The sequence below is a fragment of the Acipenser ruthenus genome, unplaced genomic scaffold, assembly GCF_902713425.1.
Source record: "Acipenser ruthenus unplaced genomic scaffold, fAciRut3.2 maternal haplotype, whole genome shotgun sequence".
Taxonomy (NCBI): Eukaryota; Metazoa; Chordata; class Actinopteri; order Acipenseriformes; family Acipenseridae; genus Acipenser; species Acipenser ruthenus.
In genome coordinates this window covers 420,054-445,056 of record NW_026708916.1, presented here as the reverse complement: position 1 = coordinate 445,056, position 25,003 = coordinate 420,054, and the positions used below count along the sequence as shown (strand labels likewise).

The 25,003-nt window shown below is 36.9% G+C and overlaps 4 non-coding genes and 2 pseudogenes across 4 annotated transcripts; all 6 read right to left on the bottom strand.

Annotated features, from left to right (window-relative positions):
- Positions 1 to 2,151: 2,151 nt before the first annotated feature.
- Positions 2,152 to 2,258, bottom strand: LOC131736735 (U6 spliceosomal RNA). The gene has a single exon (XR_009328328.1). It is a non-coding gene; the product is annotated as a U6 spliceosomal RNA (small nuclear RNA).
- Positions 2,259 to 5,823: 3,565 nt separating this feature from the next.
- On the bottom strand, positions 5,824 to 5,930 carry LOC131736734 (U6 spliceosomal RNA). Its single transcript, XR_009328327.1, has one exon. It is a non-coding gene; the product is annotated as a U6 spliceosomal RNA (small nuclear RNA).
- A 4,680-nt stretch (positions 5,931 to 10,610) lies between these two features.
- LOC131736740 (U6 spliceosomal RNA) lies at positions 10,611 to 10,726 on the bottom strand (annotated as a pseudogene).
- A 3,563-nt stretch (positions 10,727 to 14,289) lies between these two features.
- On the bottom strand, positions 14,290 to 14,405 carry LOC131736742 (U6 spliceosomal RNA; annotated as a pseudogene).
- Positions 14,406 to 17,967: 3,562 nt separating this feature from the next.
- On the bottom strand, positions 17,968 to 18,074 carry LOC131736733 (U6 spliceosomal RNA). Its single transcript, XR_009328326.1, has one exon. It is a non-coding gene; the product is annotated as a U6 spliceosomal RNA (small nuclear RNA).
- Positions 18,075 to 21,642: 3,568 nt separating this feature from the next.
- On the bottom strand, positions 21,643 to 21,749 carry LOC131736738 (U6 spliceosomal RNA). The gene has a single exon (XR_009328331.1). It is a non-coding gene; the product is annotated as a U6 spliceosomal RNA (small nuclear RNA).
- Positions 21,750 to 25,003: the final 3,254 nt, after the last annotated feature.

The following is a 25,003-nucleotide window of genomic DNA, read 5'->3' as shown; positions in this document are numbered from 1 at the left end:
TAATTCCATATACCATTGTCTAACAGAGGATTTGACAAAAGATTGTCTCGTGCAGTATTTAAGTCAATTAGTTTCACTAAGTTTAAGTGGTAATAGTTTTCATTTGAATTATTTATCCCTTAAAAGATGCACTAACCAGGCTCTGACCTGTATCTGACTTCTAAATATGCTATTCCAAGCAGTTTTCCAGAGTCTCTTGTTTTTTCAAGGCCAAAGTCTGTGCAAACACTTTTTTAGATCTATGACCTATCAATGTCTGTTAAGCCATCGTTTTTGCATATTATTTCAAGATATATTCTTATCTGTGCTAAACCACTAATTCCATAAACCCTAAATTCCAAATCTACAAGACTTGCAGCTTTGCTAGTGTAGAATGCAATAAGACCCCCTCCTTTCTCTACAGCCTGTTCATCGGGATAAGGAGAGAGGCCCCTTTTAGCAATAGAGCAGTTTCAAAGAACCACATTATAAGGACTCCATCTACCATCATTAGACAATAGTATAGTGGATTAACAACAAGGTACATTATAGTATATTATTACAAACTTAACACAAAAACATAACACAACACCCTTAAAATTCTATAATTCAATGGACATCATAATGTCTAGAGGTCTTGTTGTTCAATAGAAGGAGAAATAAACTGTACCACTTTCCCTTTTAATTAAATCAAATACTGCTTCCAGCTTTTAATCTTCTTATTAATACAGTAAAGTCATGAACAAGCAATAATACTTGTCAGTTTAAATAATATGTTTTCTTATTATAGCAAATACTTAAAACATACTATTAATCTTATGAAATCAAATAATTAGTTTTAGTTTCAAATACCATGCTGTCTAAAAAAAGGTTTTAATCATTTATTTTATTAATTTACAATACCTTTGTGTCTAATTACTAGTCTTTGACCATTATAAACTATAAACAGTGTAAATTATCACTGAACCTTTTTAACTATGAATGTGGCATTTCAAGATAAACTTAATTAATTTACTTCAGTTTAACAGTTGCTGCTAGAATTTATAATATCACTTTATTTCTTTGGTGAATCCCTCTAAGATTTAAATCCAAATACAGGCCAGTATAACTGCATTCAACTCTTATATTTTTTATAATGACTGAACTAGGCTTGACCCTGTTCTTTGTTCATACAAAATCCAGCTGAGACAGGTTTTTTCTTAAGACCTTGGCTGTTCAGTTTTAATGTTCATTTATTTGTGGTAAAGAATCTCTTTCTTATCTTGTTTGTAGGTGTGATTAACGTTCACTTTTAGCCGGAATGGTGCTTTTTTATTCCCAGATTACTAAGTACTTAATTAAAAACATGTGTAGACTGACCTATTTCATGGAGCAAGAGAGCCACCTACTGGCGGTACACGGATACTCCCTCTTTATCCTTCCTTCAAAAAACCTCTAACACTTCATTTTTATGTCAAAGTACATTCCATATGTGAAATCGCCTAGGACATGTCCAGCATATCCATACGTTCCCAGCAGGATTCAGCTTCTGTACCAGGTTTCGCTCTAGTTGTTTCCACAAGAAGTCCCTTGATCCAATGTTTCTCCAGCACAGGTGTGGATTTCCATGGCCTGACTTCATTCCTATAAGATACTTGGACACGTTTAGCTGTACATATTACTTCGATATATTTCCTTTTGTTCACACCGGGTCATTTTGCAAGGTATGCGCTCCATCCAGAATTCTAAAGGAGGTCAAAACTCACTGTGATTCATATTTTTGGGCACTCAATTACTGTTCTTTTCCACATCATCAGTAGCAAACTTAACATAAATGAATCTGAATCAGTTGATGAACCGTGCACTGTAGCTTACTGAGATCCTCCATGCAAAGGAGTCCAATGTTTTACTACATGGAATAACTAGTTCACCGTCACCTGTGACATTACTATACCAGAATCTGAATCATTAATGTAGATTAGGAATAGCAAAGGTCCTAATACTGATCCCTGTGGTACACCACTGGTTACCTCGCTCCATTTTGAGGGTGCTCCTCTAATCAAATTAGGGTTTGGGTTTGGTTTTGGGCTTGGGTTAGGATTGGGGTTCCGGTTCAGCTTCAATGTTTCGGGTTCTACCAGGGGAGTTATTCCAAGGCAGGTACAGTACTATTCCCAACGACAAAAAAAGACCAAAAATGTGGAACGCTTCACGAATTTGCGTGTCATCCTTGCGCAGGGGCCATGCTAATCTTCTCTGTATCGTTCCAATTTTAGTATATGTGCTGCCGTAGCGAACACACGGTGCTTACCTGATACGCGCCTCTATGTACAGCGAGTGGCTAAAGAGCGATTGGTCTTGTGGTGTGTCAAGCATAGTCCAATTGTGTCCAATTGCTCTGCGTATATGCATGGTTGTCCACAATCAACACGCAGAGGGTTACAAACTCTGAGGATATCACGTTTGCAGAAAGCGGCTGAATAAAGAAGTCTGCACATCTGCACCTTCAAACCGGCTGGGAAAGATATGCAAATACTGACATGTTACCTATGACGTTGACCCCTCCGGATTGGCCAGCATACCAAAAGACTTGCAGGTTGACCAGGGTCCCGTTTCGTATCACAGCGCGGAATGCAACTGACACCTCAGAGGAGGGGGCTTAATACTCGGGGCTAGGGTCAGAGTTAGGGTTTAATAATGACACTCAATGATTATTAGGAATACAGAACTACACAGTTCTTGCAATTATACCTTTAGACACGATGTAGTGGTCATCTAGTTTAAAAACAGGTACAAGAAATAACTGATGAAACTACCTCAGCTGGAGGCCATTCTTCCAGGAACAGGAGTGAAGGATGCCAGGTTATACGGTCAGAGGTAATAATAGTAATAATAATAATAATAATAATAGTTTAAACTCACGTTTAATAAAGAAGTGAGCACAGCTATACATCAGAGAGACAGCTGGGAGATATGCAAATTTAACAAGTTTGCTTACTGTCACAAAATCCGTAGGTTCAGATTTCTGTACGTACTCTGTTCCATTTAGCTCAGTATACACTCTTATCTCAGGGGAGACGTTAGGAGGACAGAGATGTTACTACTCCTTGTGGGGTATTTTTATTACGCTCTTGACCCGCAATATATCCAGATGACTAATATAGCACCCAAGAAATTGACAGACTTATGTATTTAAAGTTTGCAGAAGATGGACCACCTTACCCTGTCTGGGATGAGTGTGGTACTCCATTGTAATTACTTAGGAGTTATATAGGTTTTTCGTCCCATTGGAATACATGGGACGCCTCAATTAAATCCAATCATTAATCTGGTGAGACAGCTCTTATCCCTTTTACAAATAATAGTTTTCAAAAGATCCGGACTAACTTTTCAGAATGAATAGGTGTCATGTACTGAATGAATTCACAACTTCATATTTGTCCAACTCTATGATCTCATTCCTTGTTTTCCTCCGAGCCCCTCCTTTATCTGAAAAGTTAAGTGAACCAAAGTTCCCAGGATCTTGGTTTATAATATAATATAAAAACACTACTGTTTATATGTGCATGCAAAACACTATTTTTATATGTGTTATATATGAGAGATGTTCTTAATATGTGACATCATCTTCTAATTCATTATATTTTGCTAAATTAAAGGCATGTGTTTCTTTTAACCTCATATTGTTTCATCATTTTGTTAATGAGTCAGTTTTAATTCCATATACCATTGTCTAACAGAGGATTTGACAAAAGATTGTCTCGTGCAGTATTTAAGTCAATTAGTTTCACTAAGTTTAAGTGGTAATAGTTTTCATTAGAATTATTTATCCCTTAAAAGATGCACTAACCAGGCTCTGACCTGTATCTGACTTCTAAATATGCTATTCCAAGCAGTTTTCCAGAGTCTCTTGTTTTTTCAAGGCCAAAGTCTGTGCAAACACTTTTTTAGATCTATGACCTATCAATGTCTGTTAAGCCATCGTTTTTGCATATTATTTCAAGATATATTCTTATCTGTGCTAAACCACTAATTCCATAAACCCTAAATTCCAAATCTACAAGACTTGCAGCTTTGCTAGCGTAGAATGCAATAAGACCCCCTCCTTTCTCTACAGCCTGTTCATCGGGATAAGGAGAGAGGCCCCTTTTAGCAATAGAGCAGTTTCAAAGAACCACATTATAAGGACTCCATCTACCATCATTAGACAATAGTATAGTGGATTAACAACAAGGTACATTATAGTATATTATTACAAACTTAACACAAAAACATAACACAACACCCTTCAAATTCTATAATTCAATGGACATCATAATGTCTAGAGGTCTTGTTGTTCAATAGAAGGAGAAATAAACTGTACCACTTTCCCTTTTAATTAAATCGAATACTGCTTCCAGCTTTTAATCTTCTTATTAATACAGTAAAGTCATGAACAAGCAATAATACTTGTCAGTTTAAATAATATGTTTTCTTATTATAGCAAATACTTAAAACATACTATTAATCTTATGAAATCAAATAATTAGTTTTAGTTTCAAATACCATGCTGTCTAAAAAAAGGTTTTAATCATTTATTTTATTAATTTACAATACCTTTGTGTCTAATTACTAGTCTTTGACCATTATAAACTATAAACAGTGTAAATTATCACTGAACCTTTTTAACTATGAATGTGGCATTTCAAGATAAACTTAATTAATTTACTTCAGTTTAACAGTTGCTGCTAGAATTTATAATATCACTTTATTTCTTTGGTGAATCCCTCTAAGATTTAAATCCAAATACAGGCCAGTATAACTGCATTCAACTCTTATATTTTTTATAATGACTGAACTAGGCTTGACCCTGTTCTTTGTTCATACAAAATCCAGCTGAGACAGGTTTTTTCTTAAGACCTTGGCTGTTCAGTTTTAATGTTCATTTATTTGTGGTAAAGAATCTCTTTCTTATCTTGTTTGTAGGTGTGATTAACGTTCACTTTTAGCCGGAATGGTGCTTTTTTATTCCCAGATTACTAAGTACTTAATTAAAAACATGTGTAGACTGACCTATTTCATGGAGCAAGAGAGCCACCTACTGGCGGTACACGGATACTCCCTCTTTATCCTTCCTTCAAAAAACCTCTAACACTTCATTTTTATGTCAAAGTACATTCCATATGTGAAATCGCCTAGGACATGTCCAGCATATCCATACGTTCCCAGCAGGATTCAGCTTCTGTACCAGGTTTCGCTCTAGTTGTTTCCACAAGAAGTCCCTTGATCCAATGTTTCTCCAGCACAGGTGTGGATTTCCATGGTCTGACTTCATTCCTATAAGATACTTGGACACGTTTAGCTGTACATATTACTTCGATATATTTCCTTTTGTTCACACCGGGTCATTTTGCAAGGTATGCGCTCCATCCAGAATTCTAAAGGAGGTCAAAACTCACTGTGATTCATATTTTTGGGCACTCAATTACTGTTCTTTTCCACATCATCAGTAGCAAACTTAACATAAATGAATCTGAATCAGTTGATGAACCGTGCACTGTAGCTTACTGAGATCCTCCATGCAAAGGAGTCCAATGTTTTACTACATGGAATAACTAGTTCACCGTCACCTGTGACATTACTATACCAGAATCTGAATCATTAATGTAGATTAGGAATAGCAAAGGTCCTAATACTGATCCCTGTGGTACACCACTGGTTACCTCGCTCCATTTTGAGGGTGCTCCTCTAATCAAATTAGGGTTTGGGTTTGGTTTTGGGCTTGGGTTAGGATTGGGGTTCCGGTTCAGCTTCAATGTTTCGGGTTCTACCAGGGGAGTTATTCCAAGGCAGGTACAGTACTATTCCCAACGACAAAAAAAGACCAAAAATGTGGAACGCTTCACGAATTTGCGTGTCATCCTTGCGCAGGGGCCATGCTAATCTTCTCTGTATCGTTCCAATTTTAGTATATGTGCTGCCGTAGCGAACACACGGTGCTTACCTGATACGCGCCTCTATGTACAGCGAGTGGCTAAAGAGCGATTGGTCTTGTGGTGTGTCAAGCATAGTCCAATTGTGTCCAATTGCTCTGCGTATATGCATGGTTGTCCACAATCAACACGCAGAGGGTTACAAACTCTGAGGATATCACGTTTGCAGAAAGCGGCTGAATAAAGAAGTCTGCACATCTGCACCTTCAAACCGGCTGGGAAAGATATGCAAATACTGACATGTTACCTATGACGTTTGACCCGTCAAAGTACATTCCATATGTGAAATCGCCTAGGACATGTCCAGCATATCCATATGTTCCCAGCAGGATTCAGCTTCTGTACCAGGTTTCGCTCTAGTTGTTTCCACAAGAAGTCCCTTGATCCAATGTTTCTCCAGCACAGGTGTGGATTTCCATGGTCATTCCTATAAGATACTTGGACACGTTTAGCTGTACATATTACTTCGATATATTTCCTTTTGTTCACACCGGGTCATTTTGCAAGGTATGCGCTCCATCCAGAATTCTACTGCTACTGCACCTCAGAAGGAGATGGGCTTAATAGCCGGGGTTAGTGCTAAGAACATAAGAACATAAGAAAGTTTACAAATGAGAGGATGCCATTCAGCCCATCTTGCTCGTTAGGTTGTTAGTAGCTTATTGATCCCAGAATCTCATCAAGCAGCTTCTTGAAGAATCCCAGGGTGTCAGCTTCAAAAAACATTACTGGGAAGCTGGTCCAGACCCTCACATTTCTCTGTGTAAAAAAGTGCCTCTTATTTTCTGTTCTGAATGCCCCTTTATCTAATCTCCATTTGTGACCCCTGGTCCTTGTTTCTTTTTTTCAGGTCAAAAAAGTCCCCTGGGTCGACATTGTCTATACCTTTTAGGATTTGGAATGCTGAATCAGATCACCACGTAGTCCTCTTTGTTCAAGACTGAATAGATTCAATTTTTTTAGCCTGTCTGCATACGACATGCCTTTTAAGTAAAAAATGTTGGAAAATTGTGAAAAGCTTTAAAATTGCACCGCTACTGCTGCAAATAATAGGCTTAACACCTAAAATGTCTGTGTCCTCAGAAGGCTCTGTTTATATTACGATTACTATAAGGATCATGTGACAAGTACTGCTTCATTACAAATTGAGAATAAACTGCATTTTTGTATTAAGTAGAAAAAAGTTGGAAAATGTTGAAAAGCTTTAAAATTGCATCACTGTTGCTGCAGATAATACGGCTAACACCTAAAACGTCTGTGTTTCAGTGTGCTAGTCTCCTAGTTTTGTGTCGTCTGCAAATTTAACAAGTTTTCTTACTATACCAGAATCTAAATCATTAATGTAGATGAGGACATGTTACCTACGATGTTGACACCTCCGGATTGGCCAGCATCCCGAAAGACTTGCAGGTTGACCAGGGTCCCGTTTCGTATCACAGCGCGGAATGCAACTGACACCTCAGAGGAGGGGGCTTAATACTCGGGGCTAGGGTCAGAGTTAGGGTTTAATAATGACACTCAATGATTATTAGGAATACAGAACTACACATTTCTTGCAATTATACCTTTAGACACGATGTAGTGGTCATCTAGTTTAAAAACAGGTACAAGAAATAACTGATGAAACTACCTCAGCTGGAGGCCATTCTTCCAGGAACAGGAGTGAAGGATGCCAGGTTATACGGTCAGAGGTAATAATAGTAATAATAATAATAATAATAATAGTTTAAACTCACGTTTAATAAAGAAGTGAGCACAGCTATACATCAGAGAGACAGCTGGGAGATATGCAAATTTAACAAGTTTGCTTACTGTCACAAAATCCGTAGGTTCAGATTTCTGTACGTACTCTGTTCCATTTAGCTCAGTATACACTCTTATCTCAGGGGAGACGTTAGGAGGACAGAGATGTTACTACTCCTTGTGGGGTATTTTTATTACGCTCTTGACCCGCAATATATCCAGATGACTAATATAGCACCCAAGAAATTGACAGACTTATGTATTTAAAGTTTGCAGAAGATGGACCACCTTACCCTGTCTGGGATGAGTGTGGTACTCCATTGTAATTACTTAGGAGTTATATAGGTTTTTCGTCCCATTGGAATACATGGGACGCCTCAATTAAATCCAATCATTAATCTGGTGAGACAGCTCTTATCCCTTTTACAAATAATAGTTTTCAAAAGATCCGGACTAACTTTTCAGAATGAATAGGTGTCATGTACTGAATGAATTCACAACTTCATATTTGTCCAACTCTATGATCTCATTCCTTGTTTTCCTCCGAGCCCCTCCTTTATCTGAAAAGTTAAGTGAACCAAAGTTCCCAGGATCTTGGTTTATAATATAATATAAAAACACTACTGTTTATATGTGCATGCAAAACACTATTTTTATATGTGTTATATATGAGAGATGTTCTTAATATGTGACATCATCTTCTAATTCATTATATTTTGCTAAATTAAAGGCATGTGTTTCTTTTAACCTCATATTGTTTCATCATTTTGTTAATGAGTCAGTTTTAATTCCATATACCATTGTCTAACAGAGGATTTGACAAAAGATTGTCTCGTGCAGTATTTAAGTCAATTAGTTTCACTAAGTTTAAGTGGTAATAGTTTTCATTTGAATTATTTATCCCTTAAAAGATGCACTAACCAGGCTCTGACCTGTATCTGACTTCTAAATATGCTATTCCAAGCAGTTTTCCAGAGTCTCTTGTTTTTTCAAGGCCAAAGTCTGTGCAAACACTTTTTTAGATCTATGACCTATCAATGTCTGTTAAGCCATCATTTTTGCATATTATTTCAAGATATATTCTTATCTGTGCTAAACCACTAATTCCATAAACCCTAAATTCCAAATCTACAAGACTTGCAGCTTTGCTAGCGTAGAATGCAATAAGACCCCCTCCTTTCTCTACAGCCTGTTCATCGGGATAAGGAGAGAGGCCCCTTTTAGCAATAGAGCAGTTTCCAAGAACCACATTATAAGGACTCCATCTACCATCATTAGACAATAGTATAGTGGATTAACAACAAGGTACATTATAGTATATTATTACAAACTTAACACAAAAACATAACACAACACCCTTCAAATTCTATAATTCAATGGACATCATAATGTCTAGAGGTCTTGTTGTTCAATAGAAGGAGAAATAAACTGTACCACTTTCCCTTTTAATTAAATCAAATACTGCTTCCAGCTTTTAATCTTCTTATTAATACAGTAAAGTCATGAACAAGCAATAATACTTGTCAGTTTAAATAATATGTTTTCTTATTATAGCAAATACTTAAAACATACTATTAATCTTATGAAATCAAATAATTAGTTTTAGTTTCAAATACCATGCTGTCTAAAAAAAGGTTTTAATCATTTATTTTATTAATTTACAATACCTTTGTGTCTAATTACTAGTCTTTGACCATTATAAACTATAAACAGTGTAAATTATCACTGAACCTTTTTAACTATGAATGTGGCATTTCAAGATAAACTTAATTAATTTACTTCAGTTTAACAGTTGCTGCTAGAATTTATAATATCACTTTATTTCTTTGGTGAATCCCTCTAAGATTTAAATCCAAATACAGGCCAGTATAACTGCATTCAACTCTTATATTTTTTATAATGACTGAACTAGGCTTGACCCTGTTCTTTGTTCATACAAAATCCAGCTGAGACAGGTTTTTTCTTAAGACCTTGGCTGTTCAGTTTTAATGTTCATTTATTTGTGGTAAAGAATCTCTTTCTTATCTTGTTTGTAGGTGTGATTAACGTTCACTTTTAGCCGGAATGGTGCTTTTTTATTCCCAGATTACTAAGTACTTAATTAAAAACATGTGTAGACTGACCTATTTCATGGAGCAAGAGAGCCACCTACTGGCGGTACACGGATACTCCCTCTTTATCCTTCCTTCAAAAAACCTCTAACACTTCATTTTTATGTCAAAGTACATTCCATATGTGAAATCGCCTAGGACATGTCCAGCATATCCATACGTTCCCAGCAGGATTCAGCTTCTGTACCAGGTTTCGCTCTAGTTGTTTCCACAAGAAGTCCCTTGATCCAATGTTTCTCCAGCACAGGTGTGGATTTCCATGGTCTGACTTCATTCCTATAAGATACTTGGACACGTTTAGCTGTACATATTACTTCGATATATTTCCTTTTGTTCACACCGGGTCATTTTGCAAGGTATGCGCTCCATCCAGAATTCTAAAGGAGGTCAAAACTCACTGTGATTCATATTTTTGGGCACTCAATTACTGTTCTTTTCCACATCATCAGTAGCAAACTTAACATAAATGAATCTGAATCAGTTGATGAACCGTGCACTGTAGCTTACTGAGATCCTCCATGCAAAGGAGTCCAATGTTTTACTACATGGAATAACTAGTTCACCGTCACCTGTGACATTACTATACCAGAATCTGAATCATTAATGTAGATTAGGAATAGCAAAGGTCCTAATACTGATCCCTGTGGTACACCACTGGTTACCTCGCTCCATTTTGAGGGTGCTCCTCTAATCAAATTAGGGTTTGGGTTTGGTTTTGGGCTTGGGTTAGGATTGGGGTTCCGGTTCAGCTTCAATGTTTCGGGTTCTACCAGGGGAGTTATTCCAAGGCAGGTACAGTACTATTCCCAACGACAAAAAAAAGACCAAAAATGTGGAACGCTTCACGAATTTGCATGTCATCCTTGCGCCCTTTGCGCAGGGGCCATGCTAATCTTCTCTGTATCGTTCCAATTTTAGTATATGTGCTGCCGTAGCGAACACACGGTGCTTACCTGATACGCGCCTCTATGTACAGCGAGTGGCTAAAGAGCGATTGGTCTTGTGGTGTGTCAAGCATAGTCCAATTGTGTCCAATTGCTCTGCGTATATGCATGGTTGTCCACAATCAACACGCAGAGGGTTACAAACTCTGAGGATATCACGTTTGCAGAAAGCGGCTGAATAAAGAAGTCTGCACATCTGCACCTTCAAACCGGCTGGGAAAGATATGCAAATACTGACATGTTACCTATGACGTTGACCCCTCCGGATTGGCCAGCATACCAAAAGACTTGCAGGTTGACCAGGGTCCCGTTTCGTATCACAGCGCGGAATGCAACTGACACCTCAGAGGAGGGGGCTTAATACTCGGGGCTAGGGTCAGAGTTAGGGTTTAATAATGACACTCAATGATTATTAGGAATACAGAACTACACAGTTCTTGCAATTATACCTTTAGACACGATGTAGTGGTCATCTAGTTTAAAAACAGGTACAAGAAATAACTGATGAAACTACCTCAGCTGGAGGCCATTCTTCCAGGAACAGGAGTGAAGGATGCCAGGTTATACGGTCAGAGGTAATAATAGTAATTATAATAATAATAATAGTTTAAACTCACGTTTAATAAAGAAGTGAGCACAGCTATACATCAGAGAGACAGCTGGGAGATATGCAAATTTAACAAGTTTGCTTACTGTCACAAAATCCGTAGGTTCAGATTTCTGTACGTACTCTGTTCCATTTAGCTCAGTATACACTCTTATCTCAGGGGAGACGTTAGGAGGACAGAGATGTTACTACTCCTTGTGGGGTATTTTTATTACGCTCTTGACCCGCAATATATCCAGATGACTAATATAGCACCCAAGAAATTGACAGACTTATGTATTTAAAGTTTGCAGAAGATGGACCACCTTACCCTGTCTGGGATGAGTGTGGTACTCCATTGTAATTACTTAGGAGTTATATAGGTTTTTCGTCCCATTGGAATACATGGGACGCCTCAATTAAATCCAATCATTAATCTGGTGAGACAGCTCTTATCCCTTTTACAAATAATAGTTTTCAAAAGATCCGGACTAACTTTTCAGAATGAATAGGTGTCATGTACTGAATGAATTCACAACTTCATATTTGTCCAACTCTATGATCTCATTCCTTGTTTTCCTCCGAGCCCCTCCTTTATCTGAAAAGTTAAGTGAACCAAAGTTCCCAGGATCTTGGTTTATAATATAATATAAAAACACTACTGTTTATATGTGCATGCAAAACACTATTTTTATATGTGTTATATATGAGAGATGTTCTTAATATGTGACATCATCTTCTAATTCATTATATTTTGCTAAATTAAAGGCATGTGTTTCTTTTAACCTCATATTGTTTCATCATTTTGTTAATGAGTCAGTTTTAATTCCATATACCATTGTCTAACAGAGGATTTGACAAAAGACTGTCTCGTGCAGTATTTAAGTCAATTAGTTTCACTAAGTTTAAGTGGTAATAGTTTTCATTAGAATTATTTATCCCTTAAAAGATGCACTAACCAGGCTCTGACCTGTATCTGACTTCTAAATATGCTATTCCAAGCAGTCTTCCAGAGTCTCTTGTTTTTTCAAGGCCAAAGTCTGTGCAAACACTTTTTTAGATCTATGACCTATCAATGTCTGTTAAGCCATCATTTTTGCATATTATTTCAAGATATATTCTTATCTGTGCTAAACCACTAATTCCATAAACCCTAAATTCCAAATCTACAAGACTTGCAGCTTTGCTAGCGTAGAATGCAATAAGACCCCCTCCTTTCTCTACAGCCTGTTCATCGGGATAAGGAGAGAGGCCCCTTTTAGCAATAGAGCAGTTTCCAAGAACCACATTATAAGGACTCCATCTACCATCATTAGACAATAGTATAGTGGATTAACAACAAGGTACATTATAGTATATTATTACAAACTTAACACAAAAACATAACACAACACCCTTAAAATTCTATAATTCAATGGACATCATAATGTCTAGAGGTCTTGTTGTTCAATAGAAGGAGAAATAAACTGTACCACTTTCCCTTTTAATTAAATCAAATACTGCTTCCAGCTTTTAATCTTCTTATTAATACAGTAAAGTCATGAACAAGCAATAATACTTGTCAGTTTAAATAATATGTTTTCTTATTATAGCAAATACTTAAAACATACTATTAATCTTATGAAATCAAATAATTAGTTTTAGTTTCAAATACCATGCTGTCTAAAAAAAGGTTTTAATCATTTATTTTATTAATTTACAATACCTTTGTGTCTAATTACTAGTCTTTGACCATTATAAACTATAAACAGTGTAAATTATCACTGAACCTTTTTAACTATGAATGTGGCATTTCAAGATAAACTTAATTAATTTACTTCAGTTTAACAGTTGCTGCTAGAATTTATAATATCACTTTATTTCTTTGGTGAATCCCTCTAAGATTTAAATCCAAATACAGGCCAGTATAACTGCATTCAACTCTTATATTTTTTATAATGACTGAACTAGGCTTGACCCTGTTCTTTGTTCATACAAAATCCAGCTGAGACAGGTTTTTTCTTAAGACCTTGGCTGTTCAGTTTTAATGTTCATTTATTTGTGGTAAAGAATCTCTTTCTTATCTTGTTTGTAGGTGTGATTAACGTTCACTTTTAGCCGGAATGGTGCTTTTTTATTCCCAGATTACTAAGTACTTAATTAAAAACATGTGTAGACTGACCTATTTCATGGAGCAAGAGAGCCACCTACTGGCGGTACACGGATACTCCCTCTTTATCCTTCCTTCAAAAAACCTCTAACACTTCATTTTTATGTCAAAGTACATTCCATATGTGAAATCGCCTAGGACATGTCCAGCATATCCATACGTTCCCAGCAGGATTCAGCTTCTGTACCAGGTTTCGCTCTAGTTGTTTCCACAAGAAGTCCCTTGATCCAATGTTTCTCCAGCACAGGTGTGGATTTCCATGGTCTGACTTCATTCCTATAAGATACTTGGACACGTTTAGCTGTACATATTACTTCGATATATTTCCTTTTGTTCACACCGGGTCATTTTGCAAGGTATGCGCTCCATCCAGAATTCTAAAGGAGGTCAAAACTCACTGTGATTCATATTTTTGGGCACTCAATTACTGTTCTTTTCCACATCATCAGTAGCAAACTTAACATAAATGAATCTGAATCAGTTGATGAACCGTGCACTGTAGCTTACTGAGATCCTCCATGCAAAGGAGTCCAATGTTTTACTACATGGAATAACTAGTTCACCGTCACCTGTGACATTACTATACCAGAATCTGAATCATTAATGTAGATTAGGAATAGCAAAGGTCCTAATACTGATCCCTGTGGTACACCACTGGTTACCTCGCTCCATTTTGAGGGTGCTCCTCTAATCAAATTAGGGTTTGGGTTTGGTTTTGGGCTTGGGTTAGGATTGGGGTTCCGGTTCAGCTTCAATGTTTCGGGTTCTACCAGGGGAGTTATTCCAAGGCAGGTACAGTACTATTCCCAACGACAAAAAAAAGACCAAAAATGTGGAACGCTTCACGAATTTGCATGTCATCCTTGCGCCCTTTGCACAGGGGCCATGCTAATCTTCTCTGTATCGTTCCAATTTTAGTATATGTGCTGCCGTAGCAAACACACGGTGCTTACCTGATACGCGCCTCTATGTACAGCGAGTGGCTAAAGAGCGATTGGTCTTGTGGTGTGTCAAGCATAGTCCAATTGTGTCCAATTGCTCTGCGTATATGCATGGTTGTCCACAATCAACACGCAGAGGGTTACAAACTCTGAGGATATCACGTTTGCAGAAAGCGGCTGAATAAAGAAGTCTGCACATCTGCACCTTCAAACCGGCTGGGAAAGATATGCAAATACTGACATGTTACCTATGACGTTGACCCCTCCGGATTGGCCAGCATACCAAAAGACTTGCAGGTTGACCAGGGTCCCGTTTCGTATCACAGCGCGGAATGCAACTGACACCTCAGAGGAGGGGGCTTAATACTCGGGGCTAGGGTCAGAGTTAGGGTTTAATAATGACACTCAATGATTATTAGGAATACAGAACTACACAGTTCTTGCAATTATACCTTTAGACACGATGTAGTGGTCATCTAGTTTAAAAACAGGTACAAGAAATAACTGATGAAACTACCTCAGCTGGAGGCCATTCTTCCAGGAACAGGAGTGAAGGATGCCAGGTTATACGGTCAGAGGTAATAATAGTAATAATAATAATAATAATAGTTTAAACTCACGTTTAATAAAGAAGTGAGCACAGCTATACATCAGAGAGACAGCTGGGAGATATGCAAATTTAACAAGTTTGCTTACTGTCACAAAATCCGTAGGTTCAGATTTCTGTACGTACTCTGTTCCATTTAGCTCAGTATACACTCTTATCTCAGGGGAGACGTTAGGAGGACAGAGATGTTACTACTCCTTGTGGGGTATTTTTATTACGCTCTTGACCCGCAATATATCCAGATGACTAATATAGCACCCAAGAAATTGACAGACTTATGTATTTAAAGTTTGCAGAAGATGGACCACCTTACCCTGTCTGGGATGAGTGTGGTACTCCATTGTAATTACTTAGGAGTTATATAGGTTTTTCGTCCCATTGGAATACATGGGACGCCTCAATTAAATCCAATCATTAATCTGGTGAGACAGCTCTTATCCCTTTTACAAATAATAGTTTTCAAAAGATCCGGACTAACTTTTCAGAATGAATAGGTGTCATGTACTGAATGAATTCACAACTTCATATTTGTCCAACTCTATGATCTCATTCCTTGTTTTCCTCCGAGCCCCTCCTTTATCTGAAAAGTTAAGTGAACCAAAGTTCCCAGGATCTTGGTTTATAATATAATATAAAAACACTACTGTTTATATGTGCATGCAAAACACTATTTTTATATGTGTTATATATGAGAAATGTTCTTAATATGTGACATCATCTTCTAATTCATTATATTTTGCTAAATTAAAGGCATGTGTTTCTTTTAACCTCATATTGTTTCATCATTTTGTTAATGAGTCAGTTTTAATTCCATATACCATTGTCTAACAGAGGATTTGACAAAAGATTGTCTCGTGCAGTATTTAAGTCAATTAGTTTCACTAAGTTTAAGTGGTAATAGTTTTCATTTGAATTATTTATCCCTTAAAAGATGCACTAACCAGGCTCTGACCTGTATCTGACTTCTAAATATGCTATTCCAAGCAGTTTTCCAGAGTCTCTTGTTTTTTCAAGGCCAAAGTCTGTGCAAACACTTTTTTAGATCTATGACCTATCAATGTCTGTTAAGCCATCATTTTTGCATATTATTTCAAGATATATTCTTATCTGTGCTAAACCACTAATTCCATAAACCCTAAATTCCAAATCTACAAGACTTGCAGCTTTGCTAGCGTAGAATGCAATAAGACCCCCTCCTTTCTCTACAGCCTGTTCATCGGGATAAGGAGAGAGGCCCCTTTTAGCAATAGAGCAGTTTCCAAGAACCACATTATAAGGACTCCATCTACCATCATTAGACAATAGTATAGTGGATTAACAACAAGGTACATTATAGTATATTATTACAAACTTAACACAAAAACATAACACAACACCCTTCAAATTCTATAATTCAATGGACATCATAATGTCTAGAGGTCTTGTTGTTCAATAGAAGGAGAAATAAACTGTACCTCTTTCCCTTTTAATTAAATCAAATACTGCTTCCAGCTTTTAATCTTCTTATTAATACAGTAAAGTCATGAACAAGCAATAATACTTGTCAGTTTAAATAATATGTTTTCTTATTATAGCAAATACTTAAAACATACTATTAATCTTATGAAATCAAATAATTAGTTTTAGTTTCAAATACCATGCTGTCTAAAAAAAGGTTTTAATCATTTATTTTATTAATTTACAATACCTTTGTGTCTAATTACTAGTCTTTGACCATTATAAACTATAAACAGTGTAAATTATCACTGAACCTTTTTAACTATGAATGTGGCATTTCAAGATAAACTTAATTAATTTACTTCAGTTTAACAGTTGCTGCTAGAATTTATAATATCACTTTATTTCTTTGGTGAATCCCTCTAAGATTTAAATCCAAATACAGGCCAGTATAACTGCATTCAACTCTTATATTTTTTATAATGACTGAACTAGGCTTGACCCTGTTCTTTGTTCATACAAAATCCAGCTGAGACAGGTTTTTTCTTAAGACCTTGGCTGTTCAGTTTTAATGTTCATTTATTTGTGGTAAAGAATCTCTTTCTTATCTTGTTTGTAGGTGTGATTAACGTTCACTTTTAGCCGGAATGGTGCTTTTTTATTCCCAGATTACTAAGTACTTAATTAAAAACATGTGTAGACTGACCTATTTCATGGAGCAAGAGAGCCACCTACTGGCGGTACACGGATACTCCCTCTTTATCCTTCCTTCAAAAAACCTCTAACACTTCATTTTTATGTCAAAGTACATTCCATATGTGAAATCGCCTAGGACATGTCCAGCATATCCATACGTTCCCAGCAGGATTCAGCTTCTGTACCAGGTTTCGCTCTAGTTGTTTCCACAAGAAGTCCCTTGATCCAATGTTTCTCCAGCACAGGTGTGGATTTCCATGGTCTGACTTCATTCCTATAAGATACTTGGACACGTTTAGCTGTACATATTACTTCGATATATTTCCTTTTGTTCACACCGGGTCATTTTGCAAGGTATGCGCTCCATCCAGAATTCTAAAGGAGGTCAAAACTCACTGTGATTCATATTTTTGGGCACTCAATTACTGTTCTTTTCCACATCATCAGTAGCAAACTTAACATAAATGAATCTGAATCAGTTGATGAACCGTGCACTGTAGCTTACTGAGATCCTCCATGCAAAGGAGTCCAATGTTTTACTACATGGAATAACTAGTTCACCGTCACCTGTGACATTACTATACCAGAATCTGAATCATTAATGTAGATTAGGAATAGCAAAGGTCCTAATACTGATCCCTGTGGTACACCACTGGTTACCTCGCTCCATTTTGAGGGTGCTCCTCTAATCAAATTAGGGTTTGGGTTTGGTTTTGGGCTTGGGTTAGGATTGGGGTTCCGGTTCAGCTTCAATGTTTCGGGTTCTACCAGGGGAGTTATTCCAAGGCAGGTACAGTACTATTCCCAACGACAAAAAAAGACCAAAAATGTGGAACGCTTCACGAATTTGCGTGTCATCCTTGCGCAGGGGCCATGCTAATCTTCTCTGTATCGTTCCAATTTTAGTATATGTGCTGCCGTAGCGAACACACGGTGCTTACCTGATACGCGCCTCTATGTACAGCGAGTGGCTAAAGAGCGATTGGTCTTGTGGTGTGTCAAGCATAGTCCAATTGTGTCCAATTGCTCTGCGTATATGCATGGTTGTCCACAATCAACACGCAGAGGGTTACAAACTCTGAGGATATCACGTTTGCAGAAAGCGGCTGAATAAAGAAGTCTGCACATCTGCACCTTCAAACCGGCTGGGAAAGATATGCAAATACTGACATGTTACCTATGACGTTGACCCCTCCGGATTGGCCAGCATACCAAAAGACTTGCAGGTTGACCAGGGTCCCGTTTCGTATCACAGCGCGGAATGCAACTGACACCTCAGAGGAGGGGGCTTAATACTCGGGGCTAGGGTCAGAGTTAGGGTTTAATAATGACACTCAATGATTATTAGGAATACAGAACTACACAGTTCTTGCAATTATACCTTTAGACACGATGTAGTGGTCATCTAGTTTAAAAACAGGTACAAGAAATAACTGATGAAACTACCTCAGCTGGAGGCCATTCTTCCAGGAACAGGAGTGAAGGATGCCAGGTTATACGGTCTGAGGTAATAATAGTAATAATAATAATAATAATAATAATAGTTTAAACTCACTTTTAATAAAGAAGTGAGCACAGCTATACATCAGAGAGACAGCTGGGAGATATGCAAATTTAACAAGTTTGCTTACTGTCACAAAATCCGTAGGTTCAGATTTCTGTACGTACTCTGTTCCATTTAGCTCAGTATACACTCTTATCTCAGGGGAGACGTTAGGAGGACAGAGATGTTACTACTCCTTGTGGGGTATTTTTATTACGCTCTTGACCCGCAATATATCCAGATGACTAATATAGCACCCAAGAAATTGACAGACTTATGTATTTAAAGTTTGCAGAAGATGGACCACCTTACCCTGTCTGGGATGAGTGTGGTACTCCATTGTAATTACTTAGGAGTTATATAGGTTTTTCGTCCCATTGGAATACATGGGACGCCTCAATTAAATCCAATCATTAATCTGGTGAGACAGCTCTTATCCCTTTTACAAATAATAGTTTTCAAAAGATCCGGACTAACTTTTCAGAATGAATAGGTGTCATGTACTGAATGAATTCACAACTTCATATTTGTCCAACTCTATGATCTCATTCCTTGTTTTCCTCCGAGCCCCTCCTTTATCTGAAAAGTTAAGTGAACCAAAGTTCCCAGGATCTTGGTTTATAATATAATATAAAAACACTACTGTTTATATGTGCATGCAAAACACTATTTTTATATGTGTTATATATGAGAGATGTTCTTAATATGTGACATCATCTTCTAATTCATTATATTTTGCTAAATTAAAGGCATGTGTTTCTTTTAACCTCATATTGTTTCATCATTTTGTTAATGAGTCAGTTTTAATTCCATATACCATTGTCTAACAGAGGATTTGACAAAAGATTGTCTCGTGCAGTATTTAAGTCAATTAGTTTCACTAAGTTTAAGTGGTAATAGTTTTCATTTGAATTATTTATCCCTTAAAAGATGCACTAACCAGGCTCTGACCTGTATCTGACTTCTAAATATGCTATTCCAAGCAGTTTTCCAGAGTCTCTTGTTTTTTCAAGGCCAAAGTCTGTGCAAACACTTTTTTAGATCTATGACCTATCAATGTCTGTTAAGCCATCATTTTTGCATATTATTTCAAGATATATTCTTATCTGTGCTAAACCACTAATTCCATAAACCCTAAATTCCAAATCTACAAGACTTGCAGCTTTGCTAGCGTAGAATGCAATAAGACCCCCTCCTTTCTCTACAGCCTGTTCATCGGGATAAGGAGAGAGGCCCCTTTTAGCAATAGAGCAGTTTCCAAGAACCACATTATAAGGACTCCATCTACCATCATTAGACAATAGTATAGTGGATTAACAACAAGGTACATTATAGTATATTATTACAAACTTAACACAAAAACATAACACAACACCCTTAAAATTCTATAATTCAATGGACATCATAATGTCTAGAGGTCTTGTTGTTCAATAGAAGGAGAAATAAACTGTACCACTTTCCCTTTTAATTAAATCGAATACTGCTTCCAGCTTTTAATCTTCTTATTAATACAGTAAAGTCATGAACAAGCAATAATACTTGTCAGTTTAAATAATATGTTTTCTTATTATAGCAAATACTTAAAACATACTATTAATCTTATGAAATCAAATAATTAGTTTTAGTTTCAAATACCATGCTGTCTAAAAAAAGGTTTTAATCATTTATTTTATTAATTTACAATACCTTTGTGTCTAATTACTAGTCTTTGACCATTATAAACTATAAACAGTGTAAATTATCACTGAACCTTTTTAACTATGAATGTGGCATTTCAAGATAAACTTAATTAATTTACTTCAGTTTAACAGTTGCTGCTAGAATTTATAATATCACTTTATTTCTTTGGTGAATCCCTCTAAGATTTAAATCCAAATACAGGCCAGTATAACTGCATTCAACTCTTATATTTTTTATAATGACTGAACTAGGCTTGACCCTGTTCTTTGTTCATACAAAATCCAGCTGAGACAGGTTTTTTCTTAAGACCTTGGCTGTTCAGTTTTAATGTTCATTTATTTGTGGTAAAGAATCTCTTTCTTATCTTGTTTGTAGGTGTGATTAACGTTCACTTTTAGCCGGAATGGTGCTTTTTTATTCCCAGATTACTAAGTACTTAATTAAAAACATGTGTAGACTGACCTATTTCATGGAGCAAGAGAGCCACCTACTGGCGGTACACGGATACTCCCTCTTTATCCTTCCTTCAAAAAACCTCTAACACTTCATTTTTATGTCAAAGTACATTCCATATGTGAAATCGCCTAGGACATGTCCAGCATATCCATACGTTCCCAGCAGGATTCAGCTTCTGTACCAGGTTTCGCTCTAGTTGTTTCCACAAGAAGTCCCTTGATCCAATGTTTCTCCAGCACAGGTGTGGATTTCCATGGTCTGACTTCATTCCTATAAGATACTTGGACACGTTTAGCTGTACATATTACTTCGATATATTTCCTTTTGTTCACACCGGGTCATTTTGCAAGGTATGCGCTCCATCCAGAATTCTAAAGGAGGTCAAAACTCACTGTGATTCATATTTTTGGGCACTCAATTACTGTTCTTTTCCACATCATCAGTAGCAAACTTAACATAAATGAATCTGAATCAGTTGATGAACCGTGCACTGTAGCTTACTGAGATCCTCCATGCAAAGGAGTCCAATGTTTTACTACATGGAATAACTAGTTCACCGTCACCTGTGACATTACTATACCAGAATCTGAATCATTAATGTAGATTAGGAATAGCAAAGGTCCTAATACTGATCCCTGTGGTACACCACTGGTTACCTCGCTCCATTTTGAGGGTGCTCCTCTAATCAAATTAGGGTTTGGGTTTGGTTTTGGGCTTGGGTTAGGATTGGGGTTCCGGTTCAGCTTCAATGTTTCGGGTTCTACCAGGGGAGTTATTCCAAGGCAGGTACAGTACTATTCCCAACGACAAAAAAAGACCAAAAATGTGGAACGCTTCACGAATTTGCGTGTCATCCTTGCGCAGGGGCCATGCTAATCTTCTCTGTATCGTTCCAATTTTAGTATATGTGCTGCCGTAGCAAACACACGGTGCTTACCTGATACGCGCCTCTATGTACAGCGAGTGGCTAAAGAGCGATTGGTCTTGTGGTGTGTCAAGCATAGTCCAATTGTGTCCAATTGCTCTGCGTATATGCATGGTTGTCCACAATCAACACGCAGAGGGTTACAAACTCTGAGGATATCACGTTTGCAGAAAGCGGCTGAATAAAGAAGTCTGCACATCTGCACCTTCAAACCGGCTGGGAAAGATATGCAAATACTGACATGTTACCTATGACGTTGACCCCTCCGGATTGGCCAGCATACCAAAAGACTTGCAGGTTGACCAGGGTCCCGTTTCGTATCACAGCGTGGAATGCAACTGACACCTCAGAGGAGGGGGCTTAATACTCGGGGCTAGGGTCAGAGTTAGGGTTTAATAATGACACTCAAACATTATTAGGAATACAGAACTACACAGTTCTTGCAATTATACCTTTAGACACGATGTAGTGGTCATCTAGTTTAAAAACAGGTACAAGAAATAACTGATGAAACTACCTCAGCTGGAGGCCATTCTTCCAGGAACAGGAGTGAAGGATGCCAGGTTATACGGTCAGAGGTAATAATAGTAATAATAATAATAATAATAATAGTTTAAACTCACGTTTAATAAAGAAGTGAGCACAGCTATACATCAGAGAGACAGCTGGGAGATATGCAAATTTAACAAGTTTGCTTACTGTCACAAAATCCGTAGGTTCAGATTTCTGTACGTACTCTGTTCCATTTAGCTCAGTATACACTCTTATCTCAGGGGAGACGTTAGGAGGACAGAGATGTTACTACTCCTTGTGGGGTATTTTTATTACGCTCTTGACCCGCAATATATCCAGATGACTAATATAGCACCCAAGAAATTGACAGACTTATGTATTTAAAGTTTGCAGAAGATGGACCACCTTACCCTGTCTGGGATGAGTGTGGTACTCCATTGTAATTACTTAGGAGTTATATAGGTTTTTCGTCCCATTGGAATACATGGGACGCCTCAATTAAATCCAATCATTAATCTGGTGAGACAGCTCTTATCCCTTTTACAAATAATAGTTTTCAAAAGATCCGGACTAACTTTTCAGAATGAATAGGTGTCATGTACTGAATGAATTCACAACTTCATATTTGTCCAACTCTATGATCTCATTCCTTGTTTTCCTCCGAGCCCCTCCTTTATCTGAAAAGTTAAGTGAACCAAAGTTCCCAGGATCTTGGTTTATAATATAATATAAAAACACTACTGTTTATATGTGCATGCAAAACACTATTTTTATATGTGTTATATATGAGAGATGTTCTTAATATGTGACATCATCTTCTAATTCATTATATTTTGCTAAATTAAAGGCATGTGTTTCTTTTAACCTCATATTGTTTCATCATTTTGTTAATGAGTCAGTTTTAATTCCATATACCATTGTCTAACAGAGGATTTGACAAAAGATTGTCTCGTGCAGTATTTAAGTCAATTAGTTTCACTAAGTTTAAGTGGTAATAGTTTTCATTTGAATTATTTATCCCTTAAAAGATGCACTAACCAGGCTCTGACCTGTATCTGACTTCTAAATATGCTATTCCAAGCAGTTTTCCAGAGTCTCTTGTTTTTTCAAGGCCAAAGTCTGTGCAAACACTTTTTTAGATCTATGACCTATCAATGTCTGTTAAGCCATCGTTTTTGCATATTATTTCAAGATATATTCTTATCTGTGCTAAACCACTAATTCCATAAACCCTAAATTCCAAATCTACAAGACTTGCAGCTTTGCTAGCGTAGAATGCAATAAGACCCCCTCCTTTCTCTACAGCCTGTTCATCGGGATAAGGAGAGAGGCCCCTTTTAGCAATAGAGCAGTTTCAAAGAACCACATTATAAGGACTCCATCTACCATCATTAGACAATAGTATAGTGGATTAACAACAAGGTACATTATAGTATATTATTACAAACTTAACACAAAAACATAACACAACACCCTTCAAATTCTATAATTCAATGGACATCATAATGTCTAGAGGTCTTGTTGTTCAATAGAAGGAGAAATAAACTGTACCACTTTCCCTTTTAATTAAATCAAATACTGCTTCCAGCTTTTAATCTTCTTATTAATACAGTAAAGTCATGAACAAGCAATAATACTTGTCAGTTTAAATAATATGTTTTCTTATTATAGCAAATACTTAAAACATACTATTAATCTTATGAAATCAAATAATTAGTTTTAGTTTCAAATACCATGCTGTCTAAAAAAAGGTTTTAATCATTTATTTTATTAATTTACAATACCTTTGTGTCTAATTACTAGTCTTTGACCATTATAAACTATAAACAGTGTAAATTATCACTGAACCTTTTTAACTATGAATGTGGCATTTCAAGATAAACTTAATTAATTTACTTCAGTTTAACAGTTGCTGCTAGAATTTATAATATCACTTTATTTCTTTGGTGAATCCCTCTAAGATTTAAATCCAAATACAGGCCAGTATAACTGCATTCAACTCTTATATTTTTTATAATGACTGAACTAGGCTTGACCCTGTTCTTTGTTCATACAAAATCCAGCTGAGACAGGTTTTTTCTTAAGACCTTGGCTGTTCAGTTTTAATGTTCATTTATTTGTGGTAAAGAATCTCTTTCTTATCTTGTTTGTAGGTGTGATTAACGTTCACTTTTAGCCGGAATGGTGCTTTTTTATTCCCAGATTACTAAGTACTTAATTAAAAACATGTGTAGACTGACCTATTTCATGGAGCAAGAGAGCCACCTACTGGCGGTACACGGATACTCCCTCTTTATCCTTCCTTCAAAAAACCTCTAACACTTCATTTTTATGTCAAAGTACATTCCATATGTGAAATCGCCTAGGACATGTCCAGCATATCCATACGTTCCCAGCAGGATTCAGCTTCTGTACCAGGTTTCGCTCTAGTTGTTTCCACAAGAAGTCCCTTGATCCAATGTTTCTCCAGCACAGGTGTGGATTTCCATGGCCTGACTTCATTCCTATAAGATACTTGGACACGTTTAGCTGTACATATTACTTCGATATATTTCCTTTTGTTCACACCGGGTCATTTTGCAAGGTATGCGCTCCATCCAGAATTCTAAAGGAGGTCAAAACTCACTGTGATTCATATTTTTGGGCACTCAATTACTGTTCTTTTCCACATCATCAGTAGCAAACTTAACATAAATGAATCTGAATCAGTTGATGAACCGTGCACTGTAGCTTACTGAGATC